The sequence below is a fragment of the Anas acuta genome, chromosome 2, assembly GCF_963932015.1.
Source record: "Anas acuta chromosome 2, bAnaAcu1.1, whole genome shotgun sequence".
NCBI lineage: Eukaryota > Metazoa > Chordata > Aves > Anseriformes > Anatidae > Anas > Anas acuta.
Window position 1 is genome coordinate 8161743 of NC_088980.1, and position 14519 is coordinate 8176261.

The window sequence follows — 14519 nt, forward strand, 5'->3', positions numbered from 1 at the left end:
TAGGTAGAGCTCCACCAGGCATATCTGTGGGCAGTTTTGTTCATACTCTCATTAAAAATTGTCTTAGTAAGATTAGCTGCTGTTTGGCAATTTGCATGGCTAGATATATTTGTTTATAACAAGAGCAGGAGATAATTAATACACTTTATACAGCAAGTTTCAGCCATGGAACTAAAGAGGCGCTAGATAAAATCATTTCTGTTTTTTTCTTTAACCAGTGAAGTGTAGCAAGAGTTTCAAAAAATATAGGAAAAGAATTCAAGGTTACACAACAAAAGAATTTCTGTAGCACAGAACTTAGAGATAAGAAACAATGTGCTGCACATAATACTTCTGAGATTTGAATTAAAACTGCCAGGGATATTGGCAGTGGAGACGAGCACTGTAAGGCAGTGTTCTGCAAAAAGAGTTCATCACTGGTAACAGAATTTGAATTATGCTTTACTAGATTTCCTGCATATGTCAAAAATAAGTAATTGCCAATTATCCTGCTCAAAAGAGCTGGTGGGATACAATCATTTCACTTAAGCATAAGTGCAGAGCTGCAGAGCTGAGGAAAGAGCTCTGCAGAGGGAAAACTTCAAGAAATAGTTTCTGATAAATCAAGATAACTTCAAGTAAAGCAAAGACTAATTTTAGCTTGGTTCTGACATGTAGTTGTTCAACAGTACTTAATAATCTTCAGCAATATACCAGCTATAGCAATGGGTTAATTCAACAATACATATGCTGAACAAGGCAGTACCATTAACTTTATAGTTTGGGAAAGAAACTGAGCCACAGAGGCCGCGGCTCTCTCGGACTAATTATGCAAAACCAAGAATGAATCTGGGTACTGTAAGCTTATCCACTGGAGTCTTCTTTCTCTGGATGGGCAGAAGAGAACTAATTAGAAAATACAATTCCTTATGTTCTGTGCTTATTTTTCCCTCCTGTCTGCATGTAAAAAAAAAAAAAAATGTTGAAACTGTACAGAAGCCGTTATATTTAGTTAGTTAGTTTAGTTAGTGTTCAGAACCAAAGCTCCAAATTTTTATTCCAGGTTCTGTTGTTACCTCATCCTAGGCATGTCACTTATTAGCTTGTCCAGTGACTAAAATGGAAATAATTAAACAGAGCAGTGGTGTTGAGATGTACTTGTTTTAGATTGCTTTGGTATCTTTACAAGAATTATAAAGAAAGGCCAAATATTGTAGTACTGCAATCTTTTCAATGTACAAAAAGGTATGCCTAGGAACTGCATAGAAAATTTAAGAAAAAAAAAAAAAAGAACAAAAAAAATGACATAACCATATCATAATTGTATAGGCTTGCCTATAAATACACTCACCTTATTCAATAGTTAGTATGACTAAACCCCCACTGGCACTGGTAGAACTCAGAACTGAGTTTGGCTCTAAGTGTCAAGCAATTGTAGGTTTTTCAAATTTCTGGTTTTGTGTATATGTTTGTGTGACAAATATTTGGTTAGGAAGAGGTTTTGTAAACAGACTTCTGTCAGTTCAGACTTGATTGCAGATTAGAGGTGTCAACAGTTCTCTGAAACACCCACTCCCCCGATCCTAAGTGCCTACACACAAATTCCCAAAACTTGAGAACTGCAAATGGGGCGCATAATAAATGCACGTGGGACAGCCAGAGAATTTCCCCAGGCACAAAGGAAGTCCAGTAGACTCCTGCATTAGCAGAGGGAGCACTCTCAGCTGCACTGAATAGGGAAGTTATCATCTAAGCCTCCTCAATCACAGCCTGCTGTGGTATAATAGAGCTTGTGCTAAATACTGTAACTTCTACACCTGTGTAGGGGACTGTGTAGGTCTGTCCTGATCTTTCCCTGCTGTCCCAGGATGACTGTTCCCTGGGTGCAGGACAGCTGCCAGCAGGTTATGAGGGTGCCTCCAGGCACACAAGATACTGAAGTGGGATCTGGAAGATGGTTCCTGCATCCTCTGGGATTTGCTCAGCAAAGGGTTTTTGGGGACTGTAAGTGGAAGACTAAGAACACAGAGAGGATGAGGGATGCTTTTGCTCCATTGCAGTATTCATGTTGCATATCCTGGAGTCCCAGCTGAGCTCTTGATCTCAGTGACCTAATCTAGGGTTCCAAAATGGAGGGACTGAGATTTCTGAAAGCAGCACAGCAGGTGGTGAATTTGACTCCTGAAGTTATATAGGACTTGGATTACCATTTAAATTAATCTGAGTTTTGGCTTGACCCCTTCAAGCTATTTAGCTGATCTGATAAATTTGTCAGGAAGCACCCAAATGAGTGCAAGTATTGTTTGCTTAGAAATTTAGGAGAGATGCTATGGGAGGTGATTGTCTCTCAAATTCTCATTGCATTCTTGGTTTGGCTGAATCCCAAATGTGGAGAAGGAGAGTTGAGGAGGAAGAGACTGATAAATTTAGATATCTATGAAAATCCAACAAGATATGAGATAGTTGCTGTGATTGTGCTCTCTGCTTTGGGGCTTGACAGTGTAGCACATGGCTTGAATTCTGCAGGTTGAACATGTCCCTGGGGTTTCCTCTGTCAACTAAAATAGCCTCATTACATACCATGAGGTCGCTGTATCATCTATTGTGTTGTATCATCTATTGTGTTGTGTTGTCTATCTAAGAAAACAGTGTCAAAAAAAAAAAAAAGATTTTTCAGAGGAAAGCAAGAATAAATCAAGTAAAATCCTCTTTTTTTCTTTTCTTTTTTTTTTTTTTATTTATATATATATATTTACTTTAAATAAATAACATGCTTGTAGGGTGTTGATCAATTTGCTTGGAAGCTTGATAATTCATGAGTGAGGCTGTTCTCTGCAAGAGAAACCAATCCCTTCCCCCTGCATGGGAGCCTCAGCAGGATTCAGCTGTGCAGTGAAAAGCCAGCCGTGCTCACAGTACTGCCTTCTGTGGGGAAACAGCAGCTGAATTTTAATTTCTGACTGGAGAGAAATGTAGGTTAGAAGGTTCTGCTTCCCCACCTTCCTCCCCTAGAGTTTCATATCCCTGGCTGAGAGGATTGTAGCTCTCTAGGAAAGCACTTCAGTGGTCTGGCATTTTTGGTCCTTCTTCCCTGCAAAGCCTGCTTGCTGCTCTTCCGTAAGGGGCTGGGGGGAGGAGGGTAAACTTCTGCAATTAGCTGATCCTGCACTGATGAGCTTGGTAACATTTTGTTCTCATCTTGGGTATGGGGTGCCTTTACAGAACTGGTCCATAATCATCACTTGACATCCCTCAATACTAGGGAGCAGCCAGCCAGCTGCAGGCTGGACCCTGGTGTGCTGCCAATCTGGTCTGCAAGCTCAGCATTGTCTGAATGGGTTCAATACATAGTTGTAGAGGAAAAACAAATAAGTGCCTTAAAAGCAATTGTGTCAGTCTGTGTGGGATTTCCCTCTCTGAAGTATAAATGCCAGCAAAATTCCTGTCTGTGTGTAAATTTGAGCTAGTCACTCCAGGCTCTCTTTGTAGTCCTAGAGGAGAAAATGGCACTTTAGTGGTGTGATTGCTGACCTGGGTTCCCCCAGGCTTCCCACTGACTGTTTTGGCAGATAGCTGGTCAGCAGAAAGGCATCGGTCTCTCAGGGAGCTCAGGTGTTGATATCTCCAGCCAGGTGAGTCCTACACCCAGCACCCCTCTTTTTGGGGCTCATTTCCATCATCCTGCAGCATGCCAAGAAAAAATCCCCATCTAACATTGTAGTTTCTATTCTAGGCTGTGACAGAAGCCTAATCCTCCTCCACCCCTGGGTTATTACCCAAATATCATCTTGAGGACAGTGTGCTTGGAAGGGCTTTTTGGAAGCCCGTCATTGCTTCTTCAGCTTTTTTGTTATGTCTGTTCAGAGACAGAGTAACATGCTTAGTGGCTTGACCCCAGCTTCCCCTTCTCATCTTATTTGGCTCAGTTGCTCTGGAAAATACTACAGTGGTTTGTGGGTTTGGCCGTATCTACTTCTCCCTTGTAATAAGGACTGAATTGCTTTTTACTATCCTTTTCTCTCATTCAGTGTCCTCTCTCTGTCCTTCCCTGTTGTTGGGGCAAGACTGTATAACATGTAATTCATCCCTCTCTCACCCTACAGCATCCTTTTTAATAAACAGACCTTGCTTTGGCCATGCCCTGCCACTCTGAAGCTGTGATTCAAATGCTTTAATACTAAAGTATACAGTTACATAGGTCTCTCACCTTCATTTCTTCTACACTCTTGGAGTGATACCAACCAGCCTGAGTGATTTATTGCATTTTAATACATTGAACTGTTCTTTCACATCTCTTCTCCGTTCACCCTCCTCTGCGAGCGCCTTGGCTTCATTGCCTGTAAAGTGTCACCTTGGGATGGATATTTCCCCTTCACCTTCTGAAGAGAAAGAAAAATGAAAAGAAATCTGTTTAGCTACTCTGCTCTCTGAGTGAGCCATTTAGCTTCTCATTCTCTTTGATTGCTCCTCTTGCACCACGGTAGTACTGTTAACTAACTTTCCTCTGGGCTTCCTGCTGCCGACGCACCAGGACCTGGGTTATTGCTCACCTTTGTAGTTCTGGTTAATTCGTCCTCACCTCTCCACCAGCCCTGCTTCAGCAGTAGCTTTGCAGTAGAACTGGAAATTACAGGTATGCATGACATGTGAGTGACTTCTTTATTCACTTTGTTTTGCCTGAATGTTTTTTCTGTCCTGATCTCATACATTCTGATGGTTGGGGAAAGGAGAGGAGCAGTATGGTAGCTTTGCTCATTTGATTTTGTGAGCTTTTCCCACTGCACACAGAAATAAATATTAATTTATTTATTTTAAGGGTTGTATGGGGAGAGAAAAAGATTTAAATTTATTTACTGTAAGTTTTCTTGTTATTCAGAAACTTTCTGAAAGGAAAATTTAAGAGAATAACAAAGAGTATCTTGGATCAGCATGACAGTAGGTAAAGAATACCTTTCTAAAGTCCCTGGAGGGCTGGCGAATCAGTAAACAAAATACAAGATATTGAACGCATCCAGAGGAGGACAACAAAGCTGGTAAAGGGATTGGAAGGTGTGAGTTGTGAGGAGAAGCTGAGGGCACTTGAGTTGTCCAGTCTGGAGAAAAAGAGGTTGAGAGGTGACCTCATTGATCTCTACAACTTCCTGAGCAGGGAAAACAGGGAAGAAGGGGCTGGTCTCTTCTCCTGGTAATTGATGACAGGATGCATGGAAACTGCACACAGCTGCACCAGGGGAGGCTCAGATGGGACATCAGGAAAAATTTATTTTCTCTGAAGGTGGTCAGACACTAGAAGAGACTTCCCAGAGAGGTGGTTGGTTAGCCTCACTAATATGTTTTGACTTTTGGTTAGCCCTGAAGTGCTCAGGTAGCTCAGCTGGACTAGATGATCTTTGTAGGCCCTTTCCAACTACTGGATGGTAGGCTTTGATGTTCTTCACCCATCTCTGGGACTGCTTTTTTTCCCTTACTTACCTAAACACGAGAAAGGATTATGTCGAGAGTACTATTTCTGCTGCTTCTAGCAGAATCTGACTTCAAGGTTAATCTGTTTAAAATGTGGCTGCTCTGACTTGTTGACACAGTCACCTCTAATTACAGAGTCAGAGCTTGTATAATACTAAGGTTTATGTAATTCTTTCCTCACTTTTCCTTTGCTATTTTTGTTCACTCTCATTCTACGGTTTATTCTTGGCATTGAAATCCCTGTGTTTTTTTTTTTTTTTTTTTTTTTTTTTTTTTTTTTTAATTTAACAATAAAGGGAACTTATAGACAAAAGGCAGATTCTGATCTCAGTTAGACATCTAATTTGCTCTGAGCTTTGGACAACAAGATTGACTAAATTGTATATAACAACACTGAGGTTAAGTTTTCCTATCAGATCTCTTGGATTTTTTCTTGTTAGCCTCTCCTTGCTTAGCCTTACCTGTCAACATCTAAATCACCATTATTTGATTCCTATAAAGACATCTTCTCCTTGTAGAATTAATCATTTGACATGATTCTTACAAAGCATCTTTTGGTTTTCTTTCCCCTGTTTTCCAAATTTCTTTTGCTGGATGCTCCGATAGGGAGCATAGTAAAGAAAAGAAATACTTTTCTTTCTGTCTGTCTTTCTGTCTGTCTGTCTTTCTTCTCCCTCTCAGGTAAATCAAAACATCTTAATAAGCTTATATAAAATTTCTCACTGGTGAAGTTAGCCACACAAGGAGAGAATGCAATCCAGTAGGCATCTGAATGAGTGGACTAACTGTGGGAAGAGACCTATAGTAGCTGGCAGATGTCGTATATATAGCAAATTAAATTGATGGGGCTTACAAGATTTGGCAGTCTGAATTTTGTCAAGTTGCCTTGTGTTTGTCCTCCTGGAGGCTAACAGTTAGTACGGATGCTCACCTTCCCTTCAATGTACAGGCATTTGGCATGGGAATTATGCTTGTATAATTTCTGTGACCAATTTGAAACTTACCATCAAGACTGTGGCCTTGTCTGAATACACAAGTTGTTTCATTTTACCCTTAGGAGCACAGCTAATGCAGCACTCCTACTGTGGAGGCAGTGTTCTTAACGTAAAGATACCTTAAAATAGTACATGCTATACATTATAATAAATACCTTATAACATTTTAGTTGTTTCTCTGTAGGAAGCAGTGCATATATGGGATGCCTCTATGTTGATAGAACTGCATCTGCACTAGGTGTTATGCCAAAATATTTATTTTAGTAGTGTGACATCCCATCCCTACCTACCACATCTTTACCCGCCACAACTACGTCAGTATAAACCCTGCACTTAGGTCATGCCAAAAATATTATATGGTTCTTGGAGAGCTGTCTTGACCTGGGGTGAGAAAATGAACATCACAAGACTGGTAACACATACCACTGTGTTTGAAGAAAATTTCTCTGGAGTTACTGTGTGTATTCTGGTGCAGGTGTACATAGCCATGGGGTGGCTTATCTCCAGCAGCAAGAAAAATGCTCAGCTCAACATAAGCACATGGGGGATCTAATCCCTGCAGCAGAACAAGGCTACAAGGTGGGGGCTGTTGCATCTGGAAACCAGATGCAGGCAGGAAAGAATGCTTTTACTTGGTGATGACAATTTTCAAAGCTTTGTATTGGTTTTGCCTTGCTTTGCTTTGTTTCAGAGGCTTGTTTAGAAGACTCCTGCAGAAGATAAAAAGTTTTCAGTACAAATACTCCTGCTTTTCTCCCATTGTCTTCCTTCTCCAACTGATTCTCATTAAGAAAAAACATAGATACGTATATACTCCTGAATCATCTACCTGTGCCAGATTTCTTGGATGTAAATGGAACATAATGAACAGAAATTGCTTCAAAAAAGTTACTGTTTTTTAAAGAGTGTGAGAAAGGAAATGTCAAGTCTAGGTTTACATAGGAATTCTTCTGCAAAGCTGTGATTAATACAAACATTTCCTGAGTCATTCTCTAATGCCTTCTCTTTTTCTAAGTACTGTAATCTAAATGAGAAAGTAAACAAATAGTACAACGCCAATTGTTGCAACTCCCAGAAATTCACAATGGAGAGTTAAACCCTAGTGGTGGGGTTGAAGGGAGATAATTAAAACAGTTTGGAAATCTTAATAGATAGACAGAAAAATGGGGGCTTTTCTGTCAATAGATAATCTCAATTGCCAAAGTACTTGCAGATGGCTTTCAGCCTAGATATTTTCAGCTGGGAGGATCTTCAGCAGCACAATGAGCTCTCTGAATGCTGACCCTTAGTAAGTATCTAAACTAATCTCCATTTAAAATATCTGGGGAATCAGGAAACAACTGACTCTTACCCGAGCTTTCCTCAGATGCGTTTTGCAAAAGGCTCCCAGCAGACAGAGTAGAGCTGCTCACAAAGACGTCAGTAATCTTTCCAACCTCATCTGTTCTTGTACAGACTTGTATTAAAAATGAAAGAGCCCTGGTGAAATTAATGCAAAATACAGTTGGGAAGATAATGAAAACTCTTTTCTGACAGACTTTAGACTGCTGCAAGCATCCCTCACTTCCCTATTCCAAAAAGGGTATAACGGTACTTTTTAGTGCTTTGTTATATTTGAAGGAGAAACACACATTTTCTACTTTTTTTTTTTTTTTTCCCTCCATTTTTTAGTAACCTAAAATGCAAATTGGATGAGGACAACATATAATGTCCTCGCTTATGATTTTTTTTTTTCTTCTGCAGAAAAGATGTGTTCCGTATTTTAATAGGACCATCTGTCACAGTAGCAAGTGCCAAGCTGCAATATTGATCTTGTCACTTTGGGGAATAGTATGATATTTAGGATTATAAATAACATTTTTCTTTGCTCTGTTCATGTGTTTAGCTTTTATGTAGAACCCAAACTCTAGAAACTACTCTTATCACCTAATAAGTACTTTCCTAGAATCCATAACAGAGGTCTCATTAGGACCTGAAGAGCATTATTTGTATTGTTAGCTGTCGTGCCTTAGTAATGTGAATAATTTAATCGGTCTATGCAATTTATGTAGTGACAACTATAGCCACAACTACGCAAATTTAATAGCTTCTAGAGCCCATAAGTCATCACTGGGCACTAGTTTTCTCTCTTTAAAAGAGAGGTGATTATGCTGATGAGATTTTAAATGAAGAGCACTCAAACTGAAGTTACAAAGAAAGCAAGTGCTGCATTTCTTGTTATTTTCCATGTTAAACAGAAGCTCCCTGGGTGTTTAAAGGCTCTGTCCCTTTTGTATAAACTGGATATTGTGTTAAGTCTTTATTTAGGCTGCCTTGGAAAAGAGAAGATGCAGTGTGTGACTCATTTGTGTTCCAGGCTCTCTGGTTCCAGGCACTCTGGAGAGACCAGAGTGTTAAGATCAGGTAGAAGTTATCGTGAACCTGGAAAGGTTTCAGTGTGTTGCACTGCTATATTCAGAGACTTCTGCCAGCACATTGCTGCTGAGGAGGAGACAGTTATCCCAATAATGTAAAAAAAAATTGTGTCTTTCTTTCCATTTGCGTTTCTTCACCTAGATGTATTTTTCAGCACAATGGGCAAAACTGATGCTCTTAGGAGGTTGATGGCAAAGCTGCTGGACAGGTGAAAGAAGTAATGAAATTTTTTAAGTGACAATGATATTTTACAAGATTTTCAGGGTTGAATACTTCTCTGTCGGATGTGATTGGCATTTTAGTGACATGGCAGCATAATATTTTTTTTTCTTCTTCTACTCCACAGTCTCCTTTGGTTTGGTTATTACTTAAATTTTATGCCTGTTAAAGTAAGTTTTTGCCTGGGATTTGTAGCGTTAAAGTGTTAGAATAGAAATACTTTAATGCTGTTTCTTCTGTTAAGAGTTCTGCTGAGCTCTGTATATTTATCCTCTGCATGTAATTTCACTCACAACTTCAAGGCAGCACATGGAGCTCATAAGTACTGCATTTTACAGATTTTCAGCAGTTGTCATTAAACGTCTCTCTTGAAAAAAAATAAAGCTCTTACACAAAACATCAAAAGCATGTACTAAAATAATCCATTATAATCCTATTCTTCATTTCTGAAAGGCTGTGCAAATTGATTTCATCTAAGATATTGCTGAACTATATTCAAGGTTGGGGTTGGTTCTTTTATTTGTTTCATTTCCTTTAACTTACAGAGATTTACAGAGTGAAGTATTTTTACTGTGGAAAAATGAAATCTAGTAAATAGGTTTCTGGATGCTGAATGATGGAGTTTGAATAATCCTTTCTCTAACTCACTGTTTTTGCTGCCTGCTTGCTCAGACCATTGATCACCAGCATTTCATTAAAGTAGCACCTGGTGAGAGGAGAGCCAGGTCTGTAGCCATGTAGAAATACATAGAGATGGCACACTTTCCTTCTTAGAAAGATTGTTGTGTATAGATTTACAAGCAGTCTGTAATAGGAATCAGCCAACTACTTCAGAAAATTTTACATGTAAGTCACATTTACACACATAGGTCACACATACACATAGGTTGGGCTTAAGTTCAGCTGCCAAAGTGCTAGCATTGCCTTTGGATACCGCATGTGATTCTTATGCAGCTGGGCTCTGACAGGGGCTGAATTTCAGCTTTGACATCCATGGGCATCTAGGTCAGACAGTGTCCAGCCTGGGTTTTGTGGGACCTGACTCCTGCTCTCCTTGGACCTCAGCATTGTGGCGGATGGGCAGGGTTGCTCAGTCCTTGTATCTCCAGAGGGGACCAATGACAGTCAGAAGAGGAACAGGCATTATTTTATATACTGTTAGGTGTAGAAAAAGAAGCAATGACCTTGTTGATAGTTTCTTTTTCTATTTTTTATGTTTTAATATTTATTTATTTGTTTGATTGATTGATTATTTTTACCAGCAAAAGGAAATATCTACCTCTCCTTCCTGCTCTCTGGCAAAACTGGCACTAAGTACTCTTGTAGAGATGTAATGGATACAGATATAGAATGCTGTTGTTTTCTTATATGTCAATCACTTTGTGCAATTGCAAATCCAGTCTTCTTTGCTGATGTTCTCAGAGACAGTAATGCCATGTTGCAGGTGGGAAAGAAGACAGCAAGAGACATTGTTCTGTGTGACGGTTATTGCATATATATATATATATATATATATATATACTCCTCTCACCTGACTTTTGGTGGTGGCAGGGAGCTATGCCATCATTAGCAGCCAGCAGGATGTGGTAGGGGATATATTTGTACAGTGAGCTCAAGTCCCCTGGTGCCTTCCCAGGGGAAGAAAGTGGAGGAAGCACTGGGCTATCTCAGTGGCCAGGAGTTGGGCTGCTGGGGAGGAAAGTGAACTGGAAATGAGGATACCAGAGAGCAAGGACAGGAGAGCTGTGAGGAGCTGAAAGGCTGATGCAGGGAGCAGGAGGATGGGAGAGAGAGCATGATTTGTAGGTAAATGAGCAGGTGGGAAAGGATTACATGAAACTCTGTGATCAAAGACAAGATTCTGTGTGCTTTTTTCACTAAGAGCTTCGTCTCTTCCTTTGGCTGGATAACATGATTTGCTCTCGAGCAGAGATCTCTAAAGCAAACATGGATATTTCCTCCCTTTGGATGATCAAACAGAAGAGCTGCATGAAGTTACTGGAAGTGTCTGATTAAAACCAAATCCCCCCAAATGCCTATGGTGACAATTGTTTCCAAATGCAAGAAGTTCAGTATAGCTGCAAGCAGCCCACACAGACAAGGCTATACCTCAGAAAAAGGAGTTATGAACATCCCTGGGGAAGCAGAGAAAGAAGTAAAGAGTATAACAAGGATCACAAAACAGAGTAGAAACATTGCTCCAATGAAAGTAGAGATTTGTGCTGAGTGTAAATTAATTAAGCAACAGATTTAATCTGAGGTTTATGGGCATTACTGTGAAAGAAAACATGTCAGACCTATTATAGCTAAAGTATTTGTATCTGTAAATAGACTGTGCAAATTCATAAATCCAAGAGAACATAAAAAGCAGCTGTTTTGGAGATAAGAATAGATGTAGCATGGTAGATATTTGGTCTTCAGTGTACTAGGAGTGTTGCTAGGAAGGGTGTGTGGAGACTAGAGCCCAGTGTGATAGCAGAGCAGGGTGAGTGGAGAATGATGCACAGCTTTGTGAAGGAAAAACATAATAATTAGGGAAAATATTTGTCTCTAAATATTAGCAGAAACAGAGGATAGAAACAAGTGCTTTGAGGTGAATGACTTCAGGCAGTAAATTGTGCCAAGAATGGTGCTTTCTCCATTAGAAAGGCCAAAGGAATGGCTGCCAATAGCATTTTTTACATGGGGAACATCCTGCTTCATTGCTGCGCAGGCAGAGCTGGGCAGAAGATAGGGCTGCCAGCAGCTCCCCTCTCCTCAGTGGGTCACCCAGATCTGCACTTCCAGACATTATTTCCAGAAGTTTCTCCCTTCCTTGATGTGGGTGTCCCAGCTGAGCATCCCAGCCAGAGGGGCTCTATGGTGCCCATGATGTGGACTTTTATCTGTGAACCAGATGTCCCAGGGTGCAGGTATTTCAGCTCTTGCCTTTGTTATGACACTTGCTGAAGTTCTTACCCTTGAAATGCAGGTTGGGAAAGGAGTGAGCATCCTCTGCCTGGACAAGAGGATTTGAGGGGACAAGCATGGATGCATTTTGGGGCAGAAACACAAAGCTTAGGACTTCAGGGTTTTTGTCTGTAATGGCAGCTGTCTATAAGAGTCATTTGGACAGGCGACCTATGCAATCAAAACATCAGAGAAAATAGGAATGAAAAAGATCTCCGAAGGTCATCTAGCTCACCCTTTTGTCCAAAGGCAAGTTTAATTATACCCATGCCATTCCCAAGAGATATTACATCTTCTCTGCCTCTGTAAATTAAACGATCCAAGTTCTTTCAGGTTTTTCTTCAGATACAATGTATTTTTAGAAACCTGTGATCCTCTCCTGGACTCTTTCCAACTGATTCACATCCTCCAATCACCCAGGGCTGGTACCCTACACATAACCTCCCCAATTCTGAAGAGAGCTGAGAATCACTAATGCCCTTGTGGACTCTGTAGAAGTTTTGAGATTTTTCTATCAATTTGGAGGGAGCATATGGAGAGAGCAGTTTAATGTCTTGAAGAACTCTTTGGTTTGTGGTATGGGACCCTTTTACTAACTTCTGTCAGGATGAAATAATGAGCTAAATTTGGAAACTTGTAGAAAATGCATCAATGTAAACACTTTGGAGAAGACTGAAAATTGCGACAAAGTTTTTGATAAATGGAAAAGATTCTTTTTACAAGGAATTGCTTATTGCAGCTGTCCATGTTAGGTCAGGTCTCATTTAGCATCTTCATTTAATGATCCTGAAGAGGGAGTAAACAGCCTGTTAATGAATCTGTGTGTGATGCTATATAGGGAGTAACTGTGAGTAATAGGCAGGAAAGGAAAGACTACAAAGGGACATAGAGATGATAAACACAGATAATGGAGTTAATTTCATCTCTGCGTAATACAAATTAATGCATTTGAGTAAAGTGGAGGAAGGGAATATGCTTAAAAAAAATCTGGGGAAAACAGGCATAGTCAAAAGCCTGTTCCAGGAAAAGCAGACTTAGGTTTGCAATGTGATATTGCAAACCTGAAAAGCTGAGCACCACTTTGGACTGTTCAGGAAAAGGCTGCACACATATAGGATGTGGGAATGTCTCCTCTCTGTTGGCTTGCTTCTGCCATGTGTGCTTCCTATTTGAATACAGACCCCCCTCCCCAAAAAACAAACAAACAAACAAACCACTTAAGTTGAAGGGGGAATGCTTAATGAGACAAGATTCAAAGAGTTTGGATTTGCTGGTCAACCCAAGGGACAGAACAACATATGGATGTAGGTTTCAACTAGTAAAAAAAAAAAAAAAAAAAAAAAAGGAAAAATGTCAGAATTATGAAGAAATACTGTTAAGAATAGGGAAACTGGCACCAGCCATAGGGCATTTAAGCTGATCACTTGTGATCTAGCCTGGGGCTTAGAAAATTCTACATAGTACATGGAAAATACTTGGGCTCAAAGGGTTATAGTAAATGGGGTTACATCAAGCTGGAGGCCAGTCACTAGTGTGGTTCCATTTCAGGGCCAATTCTCTTTTTCATAAATGACTTGGATGCAGGACTTTGAGGTATGCTGTTTATAGATGACACTACACTGTGAGGAGCTGTTGACTCCATTTTGGGCAGAGAGACCTTGCAGAGAGATCACAAATTAGAGGGCTAGGCAATCACCAACAATATGGTTATTAAGAGCAAGTGCCAGATTCTGCACCTGGGAACAGGCAACCCTGGTTATAATGTACAGACTGAAGGAAGAGAGGCTGGGGAGCAGCCCCATGGAAAGGGATGTGATGAAATGGAAATGCATGGAAAAGGCTGATGAATATGAGCTAACAGTGTGTCCTGGCAGCCAGAAAGGGTGGCTGTACCCTGGCTAGCTGGTGGAGAGAAGGGATTGTCCTGTTCTGCTCTGTGTTGGTACAGTCTCACCTCAAGTACTGTGTGCAGTTTGACATGCCACAATATAAAAAGGACATAAAACTATTAAAGAGTGTCCAAAGGAGGGCTACAAAGATTGTGAAGGGTCTGGAGGGGAAGATGTATGAGTGTCTGAGGTCACTTGGTTTGTTCAGCCTGGACAAGAGGAGACTGAGGGGAGTAAAGTTCCCAGAGGTGGTCGGGCACTGAAACAGGCTCCCCAGGGCAGTTGTCATGGCACTGAACCAGCTGGGGTTCAACAAGTGTTTGGACAATGCTCTCAGACATAGGGTTTGATTTTCGGGTGGTCGTTTGTGGAGCAGGAAGCTGTACTTGATGATCCTTGTGGGTCCCTTCCAAGTCAGGTTATTCTATGATTCTATGAAACATATAGCAGGGAAAAGCTGATTTGTGGGAAGATGGCATAGAAGATAAGGGATGTCATCCTCATCTTTATTGCCATTTATTTTAGTTCTCCCTCACATCACTCTGACAAGAGTAGCACAGGAGGAAGCTTAAAGTAAATGACAACCTGGCCCTAAGAGTTGCTGTTGAGA

At 40.5% G+C, this 14519-nt stretch overlaps 1 protein-coding gene and 1 long non-coding RNA gene across 7 annotated transcripts in view; both read left to right on the forward strand.

Annotated features, from left to right (window-relative positions):
* Positions 1-14519, forward strand: part of DPP6 (dipeptidyl peptidase like 6) — a 549348-nt gene that overhangs the window by 263331 nt on the left and 271498 nt on the right. The gene's annotated exons all lie outside the window — the stretch shown is intronic.
* On the forward strand, positions 1658-9476 carry LOC137852105 (uncharacterized). 3 transcript variants are annotated; one of them, XR_011093658.1, is made up of 4 exons: positions 2809-2951; positions 4511-4612; positions 6913-7016; positions 7129-9476. It is a non-coding gene; the product is annotated as an uncharacterized lncRNA (long non-coding RNA). The 3 variants fall into 3 exon arrangements; XR_011093659.1 differs by lacking the exon at positions 2809-2951 and adding an exon at positions 2961-3611; XR_011093657.1 differs by lacking the exons at positions 2809-2951; positions 4511-4612 and adding an exon at positions 1658-1983.